The sequence below is a fragment of the Vicia villosa genome, linkage group LG5, assembly GCF_029867415.1.
Source record: "Vicia villosa cultivar HV-30 ecotype Madison, WI linkage group LG5, Vvil1.0, whole genome shotgun sequence".
NCBI lineage: Eukaryota > Viridiplantae > Streptophyta > Magnoliopsida > Fabales > Fabaceae > Vicia > Vicia villosa.
In genome coordinates, this window is record NC_081184.1 from 122460706 (window position 1) to 122484352 (window position 23647).

Below are 23647 nucleotides of genomic sequence, written 5' to 3' on the forward strand. Positions count from 1 at the left end.
TCAAAAAATATATAATGATATGGACTAATTGGAGAAATTAAAAGTTTGTTTGATTTGAATAAAAAACAGTTTCTTTGGTTTTAGTACCAAATACTTTTGATGCTATAAATGCCAAATGAATTATATACAATAAATTTTTTTAATGAAAAAAATGGCACCTTGATTTGTTTGGATTAAAGAATACCTTTCTATACGGAAGAGTTTATGTACTAATATTTCAATTAAGACAGTATGTTTGTTATCAATATCATGCTCTATTTGCATGCTATAGTGGAGAGAAAATATTACTTCTTGTGAAACATGTATGCTGCATTGTAGTCAATTCCCATAACATCCCTATTACATATATTGTTCCCAGGTCATGGCTATACTCGCAGATTTCATGCTCGTTTATCTTCCTGCACCTACTGTTTCTCTTAGACCACCACTTGGAGTTAATGCAGGGGCTATTTCTAAGTTTTTCCACAATTGCCCAGATAATGCATTCCAGGTTTACATTACTTTCACATGGTTTACATTACTAAAGCAATTTTCACCACTAAATGTTATCAGTGTTTAATTACCACATTCTTAACTTCCTTCCACAGGTTGCTCTCTCTGGAACATCATATTCCTTGTTGCAGAGATTTGGTGCAATTGTGGTATGTACAATCAGGGAACTTATGTTTTATGCTTTCTTTTTAGGTTTTAGTTTCTTGTGGCTAATTGTTTTACAAAATGTGGTTACCTTGCACAGCATAATGGGTCCAAGCTTTTTGCAGTTGGAACTGGCGCATCACTGGTTAGTTCTCATTATACTTGGGGTTTAAGTTTGGAAATTTGTGATTGAAGCAATGCCGAGAAGATTGTCCAAGTGGAATAACCGATGCTTATCTATTGATGGTCGATTCATCATTCTAAAATCTGTCTTGTACGCATTAACTGTTTATTTCCTTTCTTTCTTCGAAGCTCTGTGAGGTATTATTTCTAATCTTGAGTCTCTCTTTAAAATTTTCTTATGAGGTGAAGGATTGGAAAAAGGTGTGCTGTTGTGAACGTTTTGCGTCACTCAAAGCTCCCAGATCGAGATGAAATCGACTCATAATGAAAGCCGTAGTGCCAATGTGATGCAGATGTCGACGATAAAGTTTGTTAGGGCATATATGTGAGTGGAGGTGAGATATGAATCACCATGTTAATACTACTGGTACCGCCATTTGGAAGATAAGTATTTCTCACACATTCTATTGATCGAGCATGATTAACTATTGTTTGTTTACAAGGCTTTGTTTGGTGATCTAATGTCATATAACTCAACTTACAATGTGTATGTGTTATCTATATGTTGTGGTGTCTATTTCTGTATGTCTTACAATGCATTTTGATTTTAGAGTTATATTTGGAAGATTGTGAAAATTGTTGGGACAAATTAACACTGCTATGATTTGAAAAGAAATTGAAGATGACACTAACAGGATGGCTGGGAAATCAAATCAAATATCTCCTACCGCCATTTGGAAGATAAGTATTTCTCACACATTCTATTGATCGAGTATGATTAACTATTGTTTGTTTACAAGGCTTTGTTTGGTGATCTAATGTCATATAACTCAACTTACAATGTGTATGTGTTATCTATATGTTGTGGTGTCTATTTCTGTATGTCTTACAATGCATTTTGATTTTAGAGTTACATTTGGAAGATTGTGAAAATTGTTGGGACAAATTACCATGGCTATGATTCGAAAAGAAATTGAAGATGACACTAACAGATGGCTGGGAAATCAAATCAAATATCTCCTGTCTCTATTCATCTCAGCATCTACCTGCCAAGTGTTGTCAATTTGATGCCGGTAGATCTGCATGTTTTAGCAAAGGTCGCAGTAGAGGGACAACCAGAAGGTAGTGACATCTAATGCTATCAAAATTCTTAAACAAATTGATCCTGCTGGTGAAAGAACAGTAGGTGTAACATGAATACGCTATTATATGTTGCAGGTTGTTTATATCAGGATAGTGGGTGAACTGATACGCTATTTGTATGACGTGGTTATGATGTTTGATTACTACTTTTAAATGTTTACAGTGAGTATTCGTGATGACAACGACTACATATCGAGTCTCATAGGAGGAGAACTAAAGATTGCAATGATCGGAGATGACAAGTCAAGCTCTAATGTCATCGTAAAAGAGTCGGATTGAAAATAACAATGACAGGTCAGCGTTTCTTTTGCTTTTGCTTCTCGAATATGAATGGAAGTGTGTCATCCTATGTTCCAATTACAATAGCTTCAGATGATGGAGTATCGAGGTGTCTTGGAATTGGCTAAAGTATAAAGCTCTTAGATTTAATTACCCTATTGTTAATTGGATATTAAATCCATTTTGTTGCTTACAAACTTACAATGTTGATGGAGTATCGAGATCAATTCTAAAAAATTACTGATCGTCAATATGTCTGTTTGGTCGGAGTAAGTGTTTGAATTATTAAGTAATTCTCATATTTATTTGTGTGGTTAGTTAGGATGCTAGTTGGTGTTGGTTTTATCATCAACCTTGGTTGGTGGAGCTTATTCGGGACATGACCTGCTAACTATTTATTTGGATAATCTTTGAAAGGAGCATTTTTATCTTTGCTGTAGTGCATAATAGCCTTTTTTTTCTTTGGCTAATGTTCTGTTTTTCTGTTTGGGGAATAAGAGGCGTGTAAGGGCGGACAAGTTGTAACTCATATTTTGTTTTGCTTTTGGGAGTAGTATCTCATGCATGAGATTAGTAATGTTACCGCCTTTTCAAGAAAAATATTGATATCCAATCAATATCCACCCAAAATATTGGTATGAAACGCATTATGCATTATGAAGTTTTCAATTATTTCATAAGTCTATCTAGAGACAAAAAGAGGGAAAGACCAGAATTTTGAATTTAAATGCATTAGAGATGAAGATAATGATGTTCTCATAGCTGAACTTAGAGAGAAGGAAATAAGAAAAGTTTGGGATTCTGAGAGTTTGAAGTTCTTTGATTCATAGCATAAATTTCAGTTTTATTAATGAGCTTTAGGATGTAATTAAAGCAGACTTTCATATTCATTGTTGAATTTAATTCAAATGGCATAAGAGTGCGTGGAGCTATTAATGCTTTTTAGTATTGAATCCAAAGATAAAGAATATAGTGAAGCTAAGCCAATTTCTTTAATTGGCAGCATCTAGAAAGTGAAGCTAGGCCAATATCTTTAATTGGCAGCATCTAGAAATTCTTATTAATGTTATATGCAAATAGATTGAAGGTGGCTGATACAAAAGCTAATTCGCAATTCGCCGAAGGCCAAATAGGAGGAAAAAAAGATGTTTAAAGTGGATTTTGAAAAAGCATATGATTTGTAGACTTGAAATAGTCCTAAAACTCTATGATATTTATTTGTTTTATTTTTATTAATCCATCTAATCTAAATTGACCGTATCATTAAACTTATCACCGTACTAGAATGAATTTGTCATTGCTACATGAATCACTTGATTTGCGATAGAACTATATTATATTATTATTATTATTGTCCCTTCATTGGTATTAAATCCGTTGGTTGTGCAAGATATTGTGTTCTAATTTTAAAAATCTTTTTGGTTATTCCAAGGGGCTACGTTAATTTGTTAAAATAGTAAGTGCCTGGCCAAAGTAAAATGAGATTCGTAAGACTAATCAGGACGATCATGGTTTTGATTAATTGGTTTGGATTAATTGCGGTTGGAAAAAGGCTGCTATGGAGTAAATTGATGGAGTTGATCAAATCAAAAACATTTCTAATGGGAATTCGGTGACGCATAACTATTCTAATGGGAAAATAATGTGTAGAGCTAAGAATGCGTTTTTAGCATTGACTCCAAAGATTGAGAATTCTGTGACACTAAACTATTCTACTGGCAAAATAGTAAGTAAAGCTAATAATGCTTTTTTAGAATTGATTCTAAAGATTGAGAATTCGGTGACGCTAAACTATTCTAATGGCAAAATAGTGTGTAGATCTAATAATGCATTTTTAGCATTGATTCCAAAGATTGAGAATTCGGTGACGCTAAACTATTCTAATGGGAAAATAGTGTGTAGAGCTAATAATGCGTTTTTAGCATTGATTCCAAAGATTGAGAGAATTTGGTGACGCTAAACTCTTCTAATGGAAAAATAGTGTGTAGTGCTAATAATTCTTTTTTAGCAATGATTCCAAAGATTGAGAATTCTGTGACACTAAACTATTCTAATGGCAAAATAACGTGTAGAGCTAATAATGCGTTTTTAATATTGATTCCAAAGATTGAGAGTTCGGTGAATCTAAACTATTCTAATGGCAAAATAGTGTGTAGAGCTAAGAATGCATTTTTAGCATTGATTCCAACGATTGAGAATTTGGTGACGCTAAACTATTCTAATGGAAAAATAATGTGTAGTGCTAATAATTCTTTTTTAGCAATGATTCCAAAAATTGAGAATTCTGTGACCTTAAACTATTCTAATGGCAAAATAGCATGTAGAGCTAATAATGCGTTTTTAATATTGATTCCAAAGATTGAGAGTTCGGTGAAGCGAAACTATTCTAATGGCAAAATACTGTGTAGAGCTAGTGGCAAAAATTTCTAATTTGTTTATCTATATGTGGCATTTGTATTTTAAGATGACATGAGATTATTGTTGTCTAATGTTGCAGAGTTGACAAGTGATAATACATAGAGGGAAAAGAAAAGCTATATGATGATAAAATTTTTTTTGTCTGTCAATCCACTAATATTCATTGATATAATTCATGAATCCCGACAAGTTCTAATCGCTTTCACATTTCCCTCTTGCTTGATTTCTTGAGTTTCTCGATTTGTTGATTAAATTATTTATGGTTTTTGAATAGTTATCAGAATTAGGCAAATGATGAATCTTAAATGGTGTAAATGGGTAATTCGCATCTAAATATCGTTGATGTTAAAATCACCTTGGATAACTGATGCCCTAAATTCTATTGATTTTTATGTTTGTTAACTTGTTTCTCTATTTTGTTCTCTATTTTTTTGGATCCATCTAATCTATAATGATTTAGCATTAAAATTATCATCGTACTAGAATGAATTGTTCATTGCTACATGGTTGGATCACTTGATTTGTGATTGAATTATATTATTATTGCCTCTTCATTAGCACTAATGACACTGTCATAGTTGAATTTAGAAAGGAGGTAATAGAAATGTTGGTTATGATTGCAAGAGATCTAAGAATCCTGACCCGAATAAAATAAATTTCAAGTTTAGTAAGTAGTTTTGGGAAAGCGTATTTTCACATTTTCATTGCTGAATTTCAATTTAATGTCAAAATAGTGTGTAGAGCTAATAATGCTTTTTTAGCATTGATACCAAAGATTGAGAATTTGGTGACGCTAAACTATTCTAATGGCAAAATCGTGTGTAGAGCTAATAATGCTTTTTTAGCATTGATTCCAAAGATTGAGAATTCGGTGACGCTAAACTATTCTAATGGCAAAATAGTGTGTAGAAGCTAATAATGCTTTTTTTAGCATTGATTCCAAATATTAAGAATTCGGGGACGCTAAACTATTCTAATGGCAAAATAGTGTGTAGAGCTAATAATGCTTTTTTAGCATTGATTCCAAAGATTGAGAATTCGGTGACGCTAAACTATTCTAATGGCAAAATCGCGTGTAGAGCTAATAATGCTTTTTTAGCATTGATTCCAAAGATTGAGAATTCGGTGACGCTAAACTATTCTAATGGAAAAATAGTGTGTAGAGCTAATAATGCGTTTTTAGCATTGATACCAAAGATTGAGAATTCGGTGACGCTAAACTATTCTAATGGAAAAATAGTGTGTAGAGCTAATAATGCTTTTTTAGCATTGATTCCAAAGATTGAGAATTCGATGATGCTAAACTATTCTAATGTTAAAATCGTGTGTAGAGCTAATAACGCTTTTTTAGCATTGATTCCAAAGATTGAGAATTCCGTGACGCTAAACTATTCTAATGGCAAAATCGTGTGTAGAGCTAATAATGCTTTTTTAGCATTGATTCCAAAGATTGAGAATTCGGTGACCCTAAACTATTCTAATTGCAAAATTGTGTGTAGAGCTAATAATGCTTTTTTAGCATTGATTCCAAAGATTGAGAATTCGGTGACGCTAAACTATTCTAATGGCAAAATCGCGTGTAGAGATAATAATGCTTTTTTAGCATTGATTCCAAAGATTGAGAATTCGGTGACGCTAAACTATTCTAATGGAAAAATAGTGTGTAGAGCTAATAATGCGTTTTTAGCATTGATACCAAAGATTGAGAATTCGGTGACGCTAAACTATTCTAATGGAAAAATAGTGTGTAGAGCTAATAATGCTTTTTTAGCATTGATTCCAAAGATTTAGAATTCGATGATGCTAAACTATTCTAATGTTAAAATCGTGTGTAGAGCTAATAATGCTTTTTTAGCATTGATTCCAAAGATTGAGAATTCCGTGACGCTAAACTATTCTAATGGCAAAATCGTGTGTAGAGCTAATAATGCTTTTTTAGCATTGATTCCAAAGATTGAGAATTCGGTGACCCTAAACTATTCTAATGGCAAAATCGTGTGTAGAGCTAATAATGCTTTTTTAGCATTGATTCCAAAGATTGAGAATTCTGTGTCGCTAAACTATTCTACTGGGAAAATAGTGTGTAGAGCTAATAATGCTTTTTTAGCATTGATTCCAAAGATTGAGAATTCGGTGACGCTAAACAATTCTAGTGGCAAAATCATGTGTAGAGCTAATAATGCTTTTTTAGCATTGATTCCAAAGATTGAGAATTCGGTGACGCTAAACTATTCTAGTGGCAAAATCGCGTGTAGAGTTAAAAATGCTTTTTTAGCATTGATTCCAAAGATTGAGAATTCGGTGACGCTAAACTATTCTTACGGCAAAATCGTGTGTAGAGCTAATAATGCTCTTTTAGCATTGATTCTAAAGATTGAGAATTTTGTGTCGCTAAACTGTTCTAATGGGAAAATAGTGTGTAGAGCTAATAATGCTTTTTTTGCATCGATTACTAAGATTCGGAGTTCGGTGACGCTAAACTATTCTAATGGCAAAATAGTATGTAGAATTGAGAACAAAAAAGGCTTTTATTAAGGCATTGGTGATTGATTCATTTGACTGAGAAAGTTGAATTATTCATTTCATTTGACTGGTTTTCTTGTAAAATCATGTGGCAATTGAATTTTAAGGTGACCTGAGATTATAGTTGTCTAATGTTGCAGAGTTGACAAGTGATAATACATAGAGGGAAAAGAAAAGCGAAGTGATAACAAAAATTGATTTGTGTGTCAATCCAGTGATATTCTTTGATGTAATTCATGAATCCCGACAGGTTCTAATTGCTTTCATATTTCCCTCACTTGCTTGATTTCTTGATTTCTTGAGTTTCTCGATTTGTTGAATAAATTATTTATGGTTTTTGAATTGTTATCAGAATTAGGCAAATGATGAATCTGAAATGGTGTAAATGGGTAATTTGCATCTGAATATTGTTGATGTTAATATCACCTTGGATGACTGATGCCCTAAATTCTATGGATTTTTATGTTTGTTAGTTTGTTTCTGTGTTTTGTTCTCTGATTTTTTGGATCCATTTATTCTAAAATGACTTCAGCATTAAAATTATCATCGTACTAGAATGAATTGGTCATTGCTACATGGATGGATCACTTGATTTGTGATTGAAATATATTATTATTGTCCTTTCATTGGCACTAATGACACTGTCATAGTTGAATTTAGGAAGGAGGTAATAGAAATGTTGTTTGTTATTGCGAGAGATCGACGAATTCTGACCCAAATAACATAAATTTCAAGTTTATTAAGTAGTTTTGGGAAATTGTAGTTTCACATATTCATTGCTGAATTTCATTTTAATGGCAAAATCGTGTGTAGAGCTAATAATGCTTTTTTAGCATTGATTCCAAAGATTGAGAATTCGGTGACGCTAAACTATTCTAATGGCAAAATCGTGTGTAGAGCTTATAATGCTTTTTTAGCATTGATTCCAGAGATTGAGAATTCGGTGACGCTAAACTATTCTAATAGCAAAATAGTATGTAGAGCTAATAATATTTTTTTAGCATTGATTCCACAGATTGAGAATTCTGTGGCGCTAAACTATTCTAATGGGAAAATAGTGTGTAGAGCTAATAATGCGTTTTTAGCATTGGTTCCCTAGATTGAGAATTCGGTGAAGCTAAACTATTCTAATGGCAAAATAGTGTGTAGAGCTAATAATGTGTTTTTAGCATTGATTCAAAAGATTGAGAATTCTGTGGCGCTAAACTATTCTAATGGGAAAATAGTGTGTAGAGCTAATAATGCGTTTTTTGCATTGATTCCAAAGATTGAGAATTTGATGAAGCTAAACTATTTTAGGTCGATATGTTTAATTGGCAGCATGTGGCTAAAAAAGTTATCTTTGATTTACAATTTGCGGTCTTAAAGGGCCGACATATGGTAGATGGAATACTCATAGCAAATGAGTTAGTAAATGATATTCAAAGTGGATTTAAAAAAAGTATATGATTTTGTGGATTGGAAATATTTGGACTTTGACAGGATTTAACGTTAAATGGAGATGCTGGATTTTAGAGTGTCTTTGATCATCAACTATTTTAGCGTTGGTCAATGGAAGTCTCACAAAAACAAAATCCGATGATGGTAAAGGTCTATCGCCTTTTTATATTTTTGAGTTTTAGTTCCATAGAGGTGATGTTCACTTCTTACATATGCAGTATGCAAATGATATCTTAATTGTGGGAAAAAGTTGGCAACACATGAGGGCCATGATGGCAAATCAAATTTTAAGGTTGGAAATACTTGGATGTTTCTGATGGTTGTAATCATAGAAGAAAGAAGTTATTGAAGTTGGTGATTAATATAGTGTCAGGATGATTGTCCAAGTGGAATAATTAGTGCTTATCTACATGTGGCCGAATCATCATTCTAAACTTTGTTATACACATTACCGGTCTATTTCATTTCTTTCTTTAAAGCTCTGTTAGATATTATTTCTAATTTGAGTGTCTCTTTAAAAATTTCTCGTGGGTTGGAAGATTGGAAAACATACAAATAATTCTAGGGTGTTCAAAATTCAAGGGTGTTCAACCTAACTCTATTAAGAAAGTGTGTGGGTTAAGGTTTTAAAAAGTAAATATGGTGAAATATTTGGTAAAGTGAGTAAAATTGAGAGAATGAGGTCAGCTTGGTAGCAGGACATAAACATGGTAGAAAGTGGGTCGTGGGACTTCAAATTAAATTGGTTTTTTGAAAGGATGTGCATGAAATTAGGAAGTGGAGTTGAATCACATTTTTGGACTCCTTGGATAAAAGGAATAATCTTGAAAAATAGGTTAGTGTTACTGTTTGATTTATAATCTAGAAAAAAAGGCTTCATTTAAGGCATTGGTGATTCATTTGACTGAGATTGTAGAATTATTTATATCATTTGACTGGTTTTCTTGTAAAATCATGTGGCAATTGTATTTTAAGGGGACATGAGATTATAGTTGTCTAATGTTGCAGAGTTGGCAAGTGATAATACATAGAGCGAAAAGAAAAGCAATATGATGATAGAAATTCATTGTCTGTCAATCCACTGATATTCTTAGATGTAATTCATGAATCCCGACAGGTTCTGATCGCATTCATATTTCCCTCTTGTGCTTGATTTGTTTATTTCTTGAAGAAAAGAAAGGGCTATATTGAATCTATTGTCATTGTATTTCGTCAGTCCTCTTCCAAATCCAGATAGAGATTCGAGAACATTGCGACTAGTTCGATGAAACTCGCAAGTGCAGTATAGCTCGAGAAATGAGATACATGTCGCGACTGGTTCAAACAAGATGATGCAACACAGAAGCTCGACACAGGATGTGACTATAAATCGGAAGGACTCACAATCTCCAATACCCGGTATGATTCACTATTATTTGTTTACAATGCTTTGTTTGACGATCCGATGTCATATAACTCAACTTACAATGTCTATGTGTTATCTATATGTTGTGGTGTCGATTTCTGTATGTCTTGCAATGCATTTTGATTTTAGAGTTACATTTGGAAGATTGTGAAAATTGTTTGGACTAACAGGATGGCTAGGAAATCAAATCAAATATCTCCTGTCTCTATTCATCTCAGCATCTACCTGCCAAGTGTTGTCAATTTTATGCCGGTAGATCTACCTATTTTAGCAAAGGTCGCAGTAGAGGGACAACCAGAAGGTAGTGACATCTAATGCTATCAAAATTCCTGAACAAATTAATCCTGCTGGTGAACAGTTGGCGTAACATGAATACGCTATTATATGTTGCAGGTTGATTATTCTAGGATAGTGGCTATTTGTATGACGTGGTTATAAGTTTGATTACTACTTTTAAATGTTTGCAGTAAGCATCCGTGATGACAACGACTACATATCGAGTCTCATAGGAGGAGAAATAAAGATTACAATGATCGGAGATGACAAGTGAAACTCTAATGTCATCGTAAAAGAGTCGGATTGAAAAAAACAATGACAGGTCAGCGTTTCTTTTGCTTCTGCTTCTCGAATATGAATAGAAGTGTGTCATCCTATGTTCCAATTACAATAGCTTCAGATGATGGAGTATCGAGGTGACTTGGAATTGGCTAAAGTATAAAGCTCTTAGATTTAATTACCCTATTGTTAATTAGATATTAAATCCATTTGGTTGCTTACAAACTTACAATGTTGATGGGGTATTGAGATCAATTCTAAAATATTACTGATCGTCAATACGTCTGTTTGGTCGTAGTTAGTGTTTGAATTATTAAGTAATTCTCATATTTATTCGTGTGGTTTGTTAGAATGCTACTTGGTGTTGGTTTTTCCATCAACCTTGGTTGGTCGAGCTTATTCGGGACATGACCTGCTAACTATTTTTTTGGATAATCTTTGGAAGGAGCATTTTTATCTTTGCTGTAGTGCATTATAGCCTTTTTTTCTTTGGCTCATGTTCTGTTTTTCTGTTTGGGGAATAAGAGGCGTGTAGGGGTGGACAAGTTGTAACTCATATTTTGTTTTTCTTTTGGGAGCAGTATCTCATGCATGAGATTTGTATTCTGGCATATCTTATGCCTTACACCTTTTCTTTAATTTAATGTTACCGCCTTTTCAAAAAAAATATTGATATCCAATCAATATCCACCCAAAATATTGGTGTGAAACGCATTATGAAGTTTTCAAATATTTCTTAAGTCTATCTAGAGACAAAAAGAGGGAAAGACCAGAATTTTGAATTTAAAGGCATTAGAGATGAAGAAAATGATGTTCTCATAGCTGAACTTAGAGACGAGGAAATAAGAAATGTTTGGGATTCTGAGAGTTTGAAGTTCCTTGATTCATAGCATAGATTTCAGTTTTATTAATGAGCTTTTGGATGTAATCAAAACAGACTTTCATATTCATTGTTGAATTTAATTCAAATGGTGTAACAGTGCGTGGAGCTATTAATGCTTTTTAGTATTGAATCCAAAGATAAAGAATCTAGTGAAGCTAAGCCAATATCTTTAATTGACAGCATCTAGAAAGTGAAGCTAGGCCAATAACTTTAATTGGCAGCATCTAGAAAATCTTAGTAATGTTATATGCAAATAGATTGAAGGTGGAGGATATAAAAACTATCTCTGATTCGTAAATCGCCAAATACCAAATAGGAGGAAAAAAGAACTGTGATCCCTGATTCGCAATTCGCCGTAGGCCAAATAGGAGGAAAAAAAGATGTTAAAAGTAGAATTTGAAAAAGCATATGAATTTGTCGACTAAAAATAGTCCCAAAAGTCTATGATATTTATTTGTGTTTTGTTTTCTGTTTTTTATCCATCTAATCTAATCTAAGTTGGCCGTATCATTAAATTTATCATTGTACCAGAATGAATTTGTCATAGCTGGATCACTTGATTTGCGATAGAATTATATTATATTAATATTATTGTTCCTTCATTGGGATTAAATCCATTGGTTGTGCAAGATATTGTGTTCTAGTTTTAATCATTTGCTTATTACTTGAAGTCACGGACAACGTTGGATCTAGTTCTAGGATTGGTTTTTTAAAATCTTTTTGGTTATTTTAAGGGGCTCTGTTAATTTGATAAAATATTAAGTGGCTGGCCAAAGTAAAATGAGACTTATAAGACTAATCAAGGCGATCATGGTTTTGATTAATTGGTTTGGATTAATCACTGTTGGAAAAATGTTGCTATGGAGTAAATTGATGGAGTTGATCAAATAAAAAACAGGTCAGGTGCTAGATGTTGCGTGATAGAAGATTTTAACAGTTCTTTCACACGTGCCTCTTAAATAGAAGAAAATTGATGAGATTAATTGTATAGAAGAAAAATTGATGAGATTAATTGTATAGAAGTAGATGGAACAAAATAGATAGGGGTTCATGAGATAAAGGATGAAGTTTTTTATTATTTCTCAGGTCTATTTAGATAGCAAAAGAGGAAAAGATTGGTTATGCAGAATTTTGAATTTAAACACATTTGAGATGAAGATAATCATTTTCTCATAGATGAATTTCGTGAAGGAATTAAAGTAGACTTTCATTTGAATGGCAAAATAGTGCATGAAGCTAATCATTTTTTTTAGCATTGATTCCAAAGATAAAAAATTTGGTGAAGCTGGACTGTTTTAGGCCGACATCTTTAATTGGTAGCATGTAGAAAGTTTTAATAAAGCTATTGGCAAATAGATTGGAGATGGTGGCTAAAGTTTTCTTTGATTTGCAAAATTATCTTTGATTTGCAATTCTAATAGATGGTAGGTGGAATACTCGTAGCAAATGAGTTAGTAGATGATGCAAATAGGAGGAAAAAAGAAGTGTTGATGTGTAAAGTGGATTTTAAAAAAGTGTATGATTTTGTGGATTGGAAATATTTGAGAACTTAATGATGGAAAAGAAAAAGGGATTCAACGATAAATGGAAAGGCCAGATTTTAGAGTGTCGTCAAACTTCAACTATTTCAGTGTTGGTCATCAGAAGCCTCGCAAAAGAATTTGAAGTTAGTAGAGAACTAAGGCAAGTTGATCCTCTACTGCCTTTCCTATTTTTGAAAGCAGCTGAAGGTTTTAACTTCCTAATGTCAAAAGGAGTAACTTCCTATACATAAGACGAAGTAGTAAATGTGTTAGATTGTAAGGTTTGAACTACAACATTCAAATATTTGGACATTCCTATGGGTGGTTAGGGTGGTAATCATAGATGAAAGGAGTTATGAAAACTGGTGATTGATGCAATATCGAGAAGACTGTCCAAGTGGAATAAATGCCGCTTATCTATTGGTGGTAGAATAGTGTGTAGTGCTAATAATTCTTTTTTAGCAATGGTTCCAAAGATTGAGAATTCTGTGACGCTAAACTATTCTACTGGTAAAATAGTGTGTAGAGCAAATAATGCTTTTTTAGCATTGATTCCAAAGATTGAGGATTCGGTGACGCTAAACTATTCTAATGGGAAAATAGTGTGTAGAGCTAATAATGCATTTTTATCATTGATTCCGAAGATTGAGAATTTGGTGACACTAAACTATTCTAATGGAAAAATAGTGTGTAGTGCTAATAATTCTTTTTTCGAAATGGTTCCAAAGGTTGAGAATTCTGTGACGCTAAACTATTCTAATGGCAAAATAGCGTGTAGAGCTAATAATGCGTTTTTAATATTGATTCCAAAGATTGAGAGTTCGGTGAAGCGAAACTATTCTAATGGCAAAATACTGTGTAGAGCTAATGGCAAAAATTTCTAATTTGTTTATCTATATGTGGCATTTGTATTTTAAGATGACATGAGATTATAGTTGTCTAGTGTTGCAGAGTTGACAAGTGATAATACATAGAGGGAAAAGAAAAGCTATATGATGATAAAAAATTAATTGTTCTTCCATGTAACTATAGTAATTTGAATTGGTAAAGTTTTTAACTTTATCCTTAAAGTTTAGTATTTTTTTATTTAACTTAATTGGTTTCTGTTTCTGGGGTATTCTTCTGGTGGGAGCTGGTTTTTATGGTAGAAGTACTTGTAATTGGGGTCCATATGTCTCTATTATTAGGTTGTTATCTTTGATAGTTAAAAGGGTACTTGTGTTTTTATTTAATGTAAGGTTCTCTATAGATAAAGGCCTACTTATTTTTGTTGCTTCTGATGTTGCAACTGACCCAATCTAACCCAAATTGCAGCTTGGTTGAAAACATCTTTGACCCTTGAATGTTGAATTTCTTACATAGTTATTACGTAACAGCATATGGTTATCTATTATTCTTAGTGAGCAAAGTTATAAATATTAAACAATTTGTTTCTAGATAGATGTATGAACATTTTGGCCTAGGAACCATTCATTACAATTCAGGAGTCCTCACTCTGAAAGCTACATTTTACTATGATCAAGTGTATGTCCGGTTTCATGTTTCGAGCACTCAAAATTGATTTTACATATGTAGAATTGATTTTGACATGTTTAGTTAGTAGATTGCAGTTTGAGGTTTGGGCAATTTCAATTTTTCAATGAGTAACAAATTGTCTGAAAATACATTTATTTTCCATCAAGGGACATAGGTTTTCATTGGTATGACTCTAAATTGACAGTTCATAGTCATAATTATGCAAAAGTGGAATATGAACCTTCAGTTTTGAACTGTTGGAGGATGTGATTCGTTGAGACTTGGTAGCTGCATTATGTATATTTGGAGTTGCCTATAGAGTGAGCAAAAGAGAATAAGCATGGGTTCATACGCACATTGGCGTACAAGCACAAATCGCCAAGTTCTAACCGCTTTCACATTTCCCTCTTGCTTGATTTCTTGAGTTTCTCGATTTGTTGATTAAATTATTTATGGTTTTTGAATAGTTATCAGAATTAGGCAAATGATGAATCTGAAATGGTGTAAATGGGTAATTCGCATCTAAATATCGTTGATGTTAAAATCACCTTGGATAACTGATGCCCTAAATTCTATTGATTTTTATGTTTGTTAGCTTGTTTCTCTGTTTTGTTCTCTGTTTTTTTGGATCCATCTAATCTATAATGATCTTAGCATTAAAATTATCATCGTACTAGAATGAATTGTTCATTGCTACATGGTTGGATCACTTGATTTGTGATTGAATTATATTATTATAGCCCTTTTATTGGCACTAATGACCCTGTCATAGTTGAATTTAGAAAGGAGGTAATAGAAATGTTGGTTGTGATTGCAAGAGATCTAAGAATCCTGACCCGAATAACATAAATTTCAAGTTTAGTAAGTAGTTTAGGGAAAGCGTATTTTCACATATTCATTGCTGAATTTCAATTTCATGTCAAAATAGTGTGTGGAGCTAATAGTGCTTTTTTAGCATTGATACCAAAGATTGTGAAATTGGTGACGCTAAACTATTCTAATGGCAAAATCGTGTGTAGAGCTAATAATGCTTTTTTAGCATTGATTCCAATGATTGAGAATTCGGTGACGCTAAACTATTCTAATGGGAAAATAGTGTGTAGAGCTAATAATGCATTTTTAGCATTGATTCCAAAGATTGAGAATTTGGTGACGCTAAACTATTCTAATGGCAAAATAGTGTGTTGAGCTAATAATGCTTTTTAAGCATTGATTCCAAAGATTGAGAACTCGGTGACGCATAACTATTCTAATGGGAAAATAGTGTGTAGAGCTAAGAATGCGTTTTTAGCATTGATTCCAAAGATTGAGAATTCTGTGACGCTAAACTATTCTACTGGCAAAATAGTGTAGAGCTAATAATGCTTTTTTAGCATTGATTCCAAAGATTGAGAATTCGGTGACGCTAAACTATTCTAATGGCAAAATTGTGTGTAGAGCAAATAATGCTTTTTTAGCATTGATTCCAAAGATTGAGAATTCGGTGACGCTAAACTATTCTAATGGGAAAATAGTGTGTAGAGCTAATAATGCATTTTTAGCATTGATTCCCAAGATTGAGAATTTGGTGACGTTAAACTATTCTAATGGAAAAATAGTGTGTAGTGCTAATAATTCTTTTTTAGAAATGGTTCCAAAGATTGAGAATTCTGTGACGCTAAACTATTCTAATGGCAAAATAGCGTGTAGAGCTAATAATGCGTTTTTAATATTGATTCCAAAGATTGAGAGTTCGGTGAAGTGAAACTATTCTAATGGCAAAATACTGTGTAGAGCTAATGGCAAAAATTTCTAATTTGTTTATCTATATGTGGCATTTGTATTTTAAGATGACATGAGATTATAGTTGTCTAATGTTGCAAAGTTGACAAGTGATAATACATAGAGGGAAAAGAAAAGCTATATGATGATAAAAAAATTAATTGTTCTTCCATGTAACTATAGTAATTTGAATTGGTAAAGTTTCCGACTTTATCCTTAAAGTTTAGTATTTTTTTATTTAACTTAATTGGTTTCTGTTTCTGGGGTATTCTTCTGGTGGGAGCTAGTTTTTATGGTAGAAGTACTTGTAATTGGGGTCCATATGTCTCTATTATTAGGTTGTTATCTTTGATAGTTAAAAGGGTACTTGTGTTTTTATTTAATGTAAGGTTCTCTATAGATAAAGGCCTACTTATTTTTGTTGCTTCTGATGTTGCAACTGACCCAATCTAACCCAAATTGCAGGTTGGTTGAAAACATCTTTGACCCTTGAATGTTGAATATATTAAAAATTTTTGTTTCTAGATAGATGTATGAACATTTTGGCCTAGGAACCATTCATTACAGTTCAGGAGTCCTCACTCTGAAAGCTACATTTTACTATGATCAAGTGTATGTTCGGTTTCATGTTTCGAGCACTCAAAATTGATTCTACATATGTAGAATTGATTTTGACATGTTTAGTTAGTAGATTGCAGTTTGAGGTTTGAGCAAATTCAATTTTTCAATGAGTAAGAAATTGTCTGAAAATACATTTATTTTCCATCAAGGGACATAGGTTTTCATTGGTATGACTCTAAATTGACAGTTCATAGTCATAATTATGCAAAAGTGGAATATGAACCTTGAGTTTTGAACTGTTGGAGGATGTGATTCGTTGAGACTTGGTAGCTGCATTATGTATATTTGGAGTTGCCTATAGAGTGAGCAAAAGAGAATAAGCATGGGTTCATACGCACATTGGCGTACAAGCACTAATCGCCAAGTTCTAATCGCTTTCACATTTCCCTCTTGCTTGATTTCTTGAGTTTCTCGATTTGTTGATTAAATTATTTATGGTTTTTGAATAGTTATCAGAATTAGGCAAATGATGAATCTGAAATGGTGTAAATGGGTAATTCGCATCTAAATATCGTTGATGTTAAAATCACCTTGGATAACTGATGCCCTAAATTCTATTGATTTTTATGTTTGTTAGCTTGTTTCTCTGTTTTGTTCTCTGTTTTTTTGGATCCATCTAATCTATAATGATCTTAGCATTAAAATTATCATCGTACCAAAATAGTGTGTAGAGCTAATAATGCTTTTTTAACATTGATTCCAAAGATTGAGAATTCGGTGATACTAAATTATTCTAATGGCAAAATCGTGTGTAGAGCTAATAATGCATTTTTAGCATTGATTCCCAAGATTGAGAATTCGATGACGCTAAACTATTCTAATGGCAAAATCGTGTGTAGAGCTAATAATGCATTTTTAGCATTGATTTCAAAGATTGAGAATTCGGTGACGCTAAACTATTCTAATGGCAAAATAGTATGTAGATTTAATAATATTTTTTTAGCATTGATTCCAAAGATTGAGAATTCTGTGGCGCTAAACTATTCTAATGGAAAAAACAGTGTGTAGAGAATGGGGTCAGCTTGGTGGCTTTATGGCAGAAACTGGGTCGTGGGACTTTAAGTTACATTGGTTCTTTGAAAGGTTGTGCATGAAATTAGGAAGTGGAGTTGAATCACACTTTTGGACTCCTTGGATAAAAGGAATAATCTTGAAAAATAGGTTAGTGGTACTGTTTGATTTATAATTGAGAACAAAAAGACTTCATTTAAGGCATTGGTAATTCATTTGACTGAGAATGTAGAATTATTCATTTCATTTGAATGGTTTTCTTGTAAAATCATGTAGCAATTGTATTTCAAGGTGACATGAGATTATAGTTGTCTAATGTTGCAGAGTTGACAAGTGATAATACATAGAGGGAAAAGAAAAGCGAAGTGATGATAGAAATTCATTTGTCTGTAAATCCACTGATATTCTTTGATGTAATTCATGAATTCCGACAAGTTCTAATCGCTTTCATATTTCCCTCTCTTGCTTGATTTCTGAATTTCTTGAGTTTCTCAATTTGTTGAATAAATTATTTATGGTTTTTGAATTGTTATCAGAATTAGGCAAATGATGAATCTGAAATGGTGTAAATGGGTAATTTGCATATGAATATCGTTGATGTTAATATCACCTTGGATAACTGATGCCCTAAATTTTATGGATTTTTATGTTTGTTAGTTTGTTTATGTGTTTTGTTCTCTATTTTTTTGGACCCATCTAATCTAAAATGACTTTAGCATTAAAATTATCGTCGTACTAGAATGAATCGGTCATTGCTACATGGATGGATCACTTGATTTGTGATTGAATAGCTTTATTATTGTCCCTTCATTGGCACTATTGACACTGTCATAAGTGAATTTTGAGAAGAGCTAATAGAAATATTGATTGTGATTGCGTGAGATCGAAGAAATGTTGGTTGTGATTGCGAGAGATCGAAGAATCCTGATCCGAATAACATAAATTTCAAGTTTATTAAGTTGTTTTGGGATAACCCACTTTCACATATTCATTGCTGAATTTCATTCTAATGGCAAAATAGTGTGTTCAGCTAATAATGCTTTTTAAGCATTGATTCCAAAGATTTAGAATTCGGTGACGCATAACTATTCTAATGGGAAATTAGTGTGTAGAGCTAAGAATATGTTTTTAGCATTGATTCCAAAGATTGAGAATTTCGTGACGCTAAACTATTCTAATGGTAAAATAGTGTGTAGAGCTAATAATGCTTTTTTAGCATTGATTCCCAAGATTGAAAATTCGGGGACGCTAAACTATTCTAATGGCAAAATAGTGTGTAGAGCTAATAATGCTTTTTTAGCATTGATTCCAAAGATTGAGAATTCGGTGACGCTAAACTATTCTAATGGGAAAATAGTGTGTAGAGCTAATAATGTATTTTTAGCATTGGCTCCAAAAATTGAGAATTTGGTGACGCTAAACTATTATACTGGAAAAATAGTGTGTAGTGCTAATATTTCTTTTTTAGCAATGATTCCAAAGATTGATAAATTTGTGACCTTAAACTATTCTAATGGCAAAATAGCGTGTAAAGCTAATAATGCGTTTTTAATATTGATTCCAAAGATTGAGAGTTCGGTGAAGCTAAACTATTTTAGGTCAATATCTTTAATTAGCAGCATATGGCTAAAAAAGTTATATTTGATTTACAATTTGGGGTCTTAAAGGGCCGACAGATGGTAGATGGAATACTCATAGCAAATGAGTTAGTAAATGATGCAAAAAGGAGGAAAAAATAATTGATGATGTTCAAAGTGGGTTTAAAAAAAGTATACGATTTTGTGTGCTGGAAATATTTGGACTTTGATGGGATTCAAGGTTAAATGGAGATGCTGGATTTCAGAGTGTCCTTGATCATCAACTATTTTAGCGTTGGTCAATGGAAGTCTCACAAACAAATCCGAAGATTGTAAAGGTCTATCACCTTTTTATATTTTTGAGTGTTTAGTTCCATAGAGGCGATGTTCATTTCTGGCATATGCAGTATGCAAATGATACTTTAATTGTGGGAAAAAGTTGGCAACACATAAGGGCCATGATGGCAAATCAAATTTTTCGTTTGAGTCCGCAAATCAAATTTTAAGGTTTGAAATACTTGGATGTTTCTGTTGGTTGTAATCATAGAAGAAAGAAGTCTTGAAATTGGTGATTAATGTAGTTCCTTTCTTTCTTTAAAGTTTCATCAGATATTATTTCTAATTTGTTCTATCTTTAAAAATTTCTTGTGGGTTGGAAGATTGGAAAGCAAAATAATAAGTTGGGTTCATTGGAAAAATAGGAATGATAGGAAGGAGGATCTAGGTATAAAAAATTCAAGGGTGTTCAACCCAACTCTATTAAGAAAGTGTGTGGGATAAGGTTTTAAAAAGTAAATACGGTGAAATCATAGGTAGAGTGAGTAAAATTGAGAGAATGGGACATAAAAATGGTAGAAAGTGGACCGTGGGACTTTAAATTACATTGGTTCTTTAAAATGTTGTGCATGAAATTAGGAAGTGGAGTTGAATCGCATTTTTGGACTCCTTGGATAAAAGGAATGATCTTGAAAAACAGGTTAGTGGGACTGTCGAATTATTCATTTAATTTGACTGATTTTCTTGTAAAATTATGTGGCAATTGTATTTTAAGGTGACATGAGATTATAGTTGTCTAATGTTGCAGACTTTGACGGGATTTAACGTTAAATGGAGATGCTGGATTTTAGAGTGTCTTTGATCATCAACTATTTTAGCGTTGGTCAATGGAAGTCTCACAAAAAAATCTGAATATGGTAAAGGTCTATCGCCTTTTTATATTTTTGAGTTTTTAGTTCCATTGAGGTGATGTTCACTCTAGTAAAGGTCTGCCCTTCAACCATACTAGAGTTCGATCAAATATCTTACAAATCTCCACCTCAGAACAAACTCTATAATATCAATGGAACAAACTACCTTTCTTCATGCAGCTTTATCAACTGCATACAACGGAAAAACTTTCAACTTGACAATGTCTTGGTGATCATATTAGCATCATTGTGATATGTCAAAACCTTCCGCACTTGGACTTCTCCACGCTCGATACCCCTATGACAAAATGTAGCTCCTAGAGCCTTCATGTCGAACTCCTTATTGAGTTCAACCTTCACCTTCAGCACATCCTCGACATAGTTGCTAGCTATGAGAATAACATCCACATAGAGAAACAAAATAACAATGAATTTTTAGGTCGAAATTTGGAGTAAACACGGTTGTCGAACTGAATTCTAATGAAACCTATGTGGGATATGAACTTATAGAATCTCCTACTCTATTGTCGAGGAGATTGTTTCAATCCATATAAAGATCTATTCAGATTGATTCAATCAATGACGTTCATGTATCCCGTTAAGTAATACAAATTTTTTTAAATTACTTGTATGACATGTCAAAATGATATATTGCAATTGGATTTTAATGTAAAAACATTTTATCCTGTCAATGCATCTTCATTAAACTCATGAGATTAAAATATACTAAAATTGTTGGAATCGGTTTTTGGACAACTTGCATAGCATCATTCCGTGTGAGCTTGAGAACGACAACTTCTTGTGGCACATAAATTCAGAATGGAGTTCTCGGTAGCTAGTATTTCTCATGTTGTCAACAATTCAAAATCTTTTGTTTGGGCTCCTCAATTGATTAATTTGTTGAAGGTGACATGGGATCTTAGAATTCCGCTTAAGATCAAGGTTTTTTCTTGGAGATTTTTCATCGAACGAATTCCTTCTAAAGATCAATTGTTGAAAAGGGAAGTTATTAACTTCACAAATTCGGATTGTATTTTTTGTGGCAACCATTTAGAAAATTCTTATCTCTTTTTTCATTGTCAAATGGCGGAAGAGATTTGGAACCACATTTTTGTTTGGTTGGGCATTTCGGAGGACATTAACAAAGAGGAGTTATTAGATTTTGGTGCATTTCAAGATAAGGTGAAGAATACCAATCGAAGAGTCAAGATTAGTTTCGTTTGGATAGCTACCATTTGGTGTTTATGGATTATGAGGAGTGCCATAATATTCAAAGGGGAGGTTTTTTGTTTTGATGTAGTATGTTCTAACATTATATTTCTTTCTTGGAGATGGTTGTCTTTTGGATATCCTAAGTTTAGATCCATTTACTATGAATGGTTTAAACTTCCTTTATCCGGTTCAAACGCTCTTTAGTGTTTTGCTTTGTAAGAGTTGCACCCCTAGTACGAGCTTTATTAATCAATTGCTTATTAAAAAAAAATTAAGTTTTAATTAAAAATTAAATAATTATTTTTTTGGTTAAATTTTAAAATAATATTATTACTTAAAAAACATTTTATTTTAAAAGAAAAAATTTTAATTAAAAAAAATCTGTAGAAAATTTTCCAACGATATTACTTGCGGATTTTGTAATGGAGTTTAGTTTTTTATTCAAATATAACTTCCGGAGAAATCACTAGTATTCCTGTCAAACATTTTTCCGCAGAAAACTCTAATCATTTGTAAAATTAGCAGGAAAATCCGAAATAACACCTACGGAATTAAATTTGAATAAAAAGAATTAAAGTTGTAGAAAAACTGCAGATACTTTTCTCAGGAAATTCCACATGTAAACTGGTCTAAAAAGAATTAAATAGCCACATATGAAGTTGATCTACAACTTTAAGAAATTCATAAAAATAAAAGGGTTGATACCTATTTTCACCCTTGCCATATGGAGTTGGCTTGAAAAAATCCCTGCCAAAAAAAGTTGCAAGAATTCCTCTAACATTTGAAGATTCTCTCGTTTTAAACCTTGTAAAGTTTTTGTTTTTAAAACCAACATTGCCATTTGAAGATTCGGTCATTTTAAACCCTATAATCTTGTAGATTATATCATTTTAAACCCTCTGAAATATGACGGGTCAGGTTGGTTTTACTAAAAATAATAATTTACAGGGTTCAAAATGATAGAGTCCTTTAAATGGCAAGGTTGGTTTTAAAGATAATTTTTTTACAAGGTTTAAAACGAGAGAATCTTCAATTGTCAGGAGAATTCTTACAATTTTTTTGGCAGGGGGTTTTACAAATCAACCCCATATGGTAGGAGTGAAATAGGTATTAACCCAAAATAAAATAATAAAAAAATAAATTGCATAAAAAACTTGTATTTGTTGAAAAAAACTTGAATCTAGCTTTGTTAATATTTTGAATGATAATATTAGATACTTATAATATTAAACTAAGAGAAAAGGAAGAAGAAAATAGAATGGTAAGTGTTATGTCTTTTAAGGTAAATTTGTGTGTATTTATATTAATAGAAATATTATTATTATACTAAAGATAAATTAATATTATTATTTTATCTTTGACAAATTATATATATCACTAGTAATTTGTTATTATTATTTTAAGTTCAGAAATGCTATAAATACACTCATTTTAACACCTACACCGTATTTATATACGGTATGATCAATTCTCCTCTTATTTTATTATTACTCTTTGCATTGATAATTGAGCCCCTTCACAAATAATGCATAAAGTTTACGGTGTAGCCAATACGGTGTCAGATTTTAATGTAAGCATAGCATATCTCTTTTAAGTTTGACAATTTAGATAATAATTATTATAATAGTATTGATTGATTTTGTTTGTAACTATTTTTAAAATAAAATAAAAAGTCATAGCTGCTAACCATGACTTTGTTCAAGGAAAAAAGAACTTAAGCTTATTTTGAATGTTACACTTGTATCGACTTATTTTATTTGTCACTATTTTTTTATAAAAAAAAGTCATAGCTGCCGACCATGACTTTGTTTAAGGAAAAAAGGACATGCCATTTG

The 23647-nt window shown here is 32.4% G+C and overlaps 1 protein-coding gene and 9 non-coding genes across 10 annotated transcripts in view; all 10 read left to right on the forward strand.

Annotated features, from left to right (window-relative positions):
• The window catches only part of LOC131602298 (uncharacterized), a 50165-nt gene extending 32649 nt beyond the window's left edge, over positions 1 to 17516 (forward strand). The window contains exons 11-19 of the transcript XR_009284021.1: positions 359 to 490; positions 588 to 641; positions 737 to 910; positions 1009 to 1881; positions 2066 to 2196; positions 9571 to 9679; positions 9779 to 9960; positions 10138 to 10268; positions 10435 to 17516. The gene's annotated coding sequence lies outside the window, so the exon portion shown is untranslated. The remainder of the gene's footprint in view (positions 1 to 358; positions 491 to 587; positions 642 to 736; positions 911 to 1008; positions 1882 to 2065; positions 2197 to 9570; positions 9680 to 9778; positions 9961 to 10137; positions 10269 to 10434) is intronic.
• On the forward strand, positions 4715 to 4799 carry LOC131608498 (small nucleolar RNA snoR14). Its single transcript, XR_009285754.1, has one exon. It is a non-coding gene; the product is annotated as a small nucleolar RNA snoR14 (small nucleolar RNA).
• On the forward strand, positions 4882 to 4975 carry LOC131608468 (small nucleolar RNA Z101). The gene has a single exon (XR_009285727.1). It is a non-coding gene; the product is annotated as a small nucleolar RNA Z101 (small nucleolar RNA).
• On the forward strand, positions 7299 to 7383 carry LOC131608497 (small nucleolar RNA snoR14). Its single transcript, XR_009285753.1, has one exon. It is a non-coding gene; the product is annotated as a small nucleolar RNA snoR14 (small nucleolar RNA).
• Positions 7476 to 7569, forward strand: LOC131608466 (small nucleolar RNA Z101). The gene has a single exon (XR_009285725.1). It is a non-coding gene; the product is annotated as a small nucleolar RNA Z101 (small nucleolar RNA).
• LOC131608495 (small nucleolar RNA snoR14) lies at positions 9607 to 9690 on the forward strand. The gene has a single exon (XR_009285752.1). It is a non-coding gene; the product is annotated as a small nucleolar RNA snoR14 (small nucleolar RNA).
• On the forward strand, positions 14919 to 15012 carry LOC131608469 (small nucleolar RNA Z101). Its single transcript, XR_009285728.1, has one exon. It is a non-coding gene; the product is annotated as a small nucleolar RNA Z101 (small nucleolar RNA).
• Positions 17283 to 17376, forward strand: LOC131608470 (small nucleolar RNA Z101). Its single transcript, XR_009285729.1, has one exon. It is a non-coding gene; the product is annotated as a small nucleolar RNA Z101 (small nucleolar RNA).
• A 680-nt stretch (positions 17517 to 18196) lies between the features above and the next one.
• On the forward strand, positions 18197 to 18281 carry LOC131608492 (small nucleolar RNA snoR14). Its single transcript, XR_009285749.1, has one exon. It is a non-coding gene; the product is annotated as a small nucleolar RNA snoR14 (small nucleolar RNA).
• Positions 18282 to 18373: 92 nt separating this feature from the next.
• Positions 18374 to 18467, forward strand: LOC131608464 (small nucleolar RNA Z101). Its single transcript, XR_009285723.1, has one exon. It is a non-coding gene; the product is annotated as a small nucleolar RNA Z101 (small nucleolar RNA).
• Positions 18468 to 23647: the final 5180 nt, after the last annotated feature.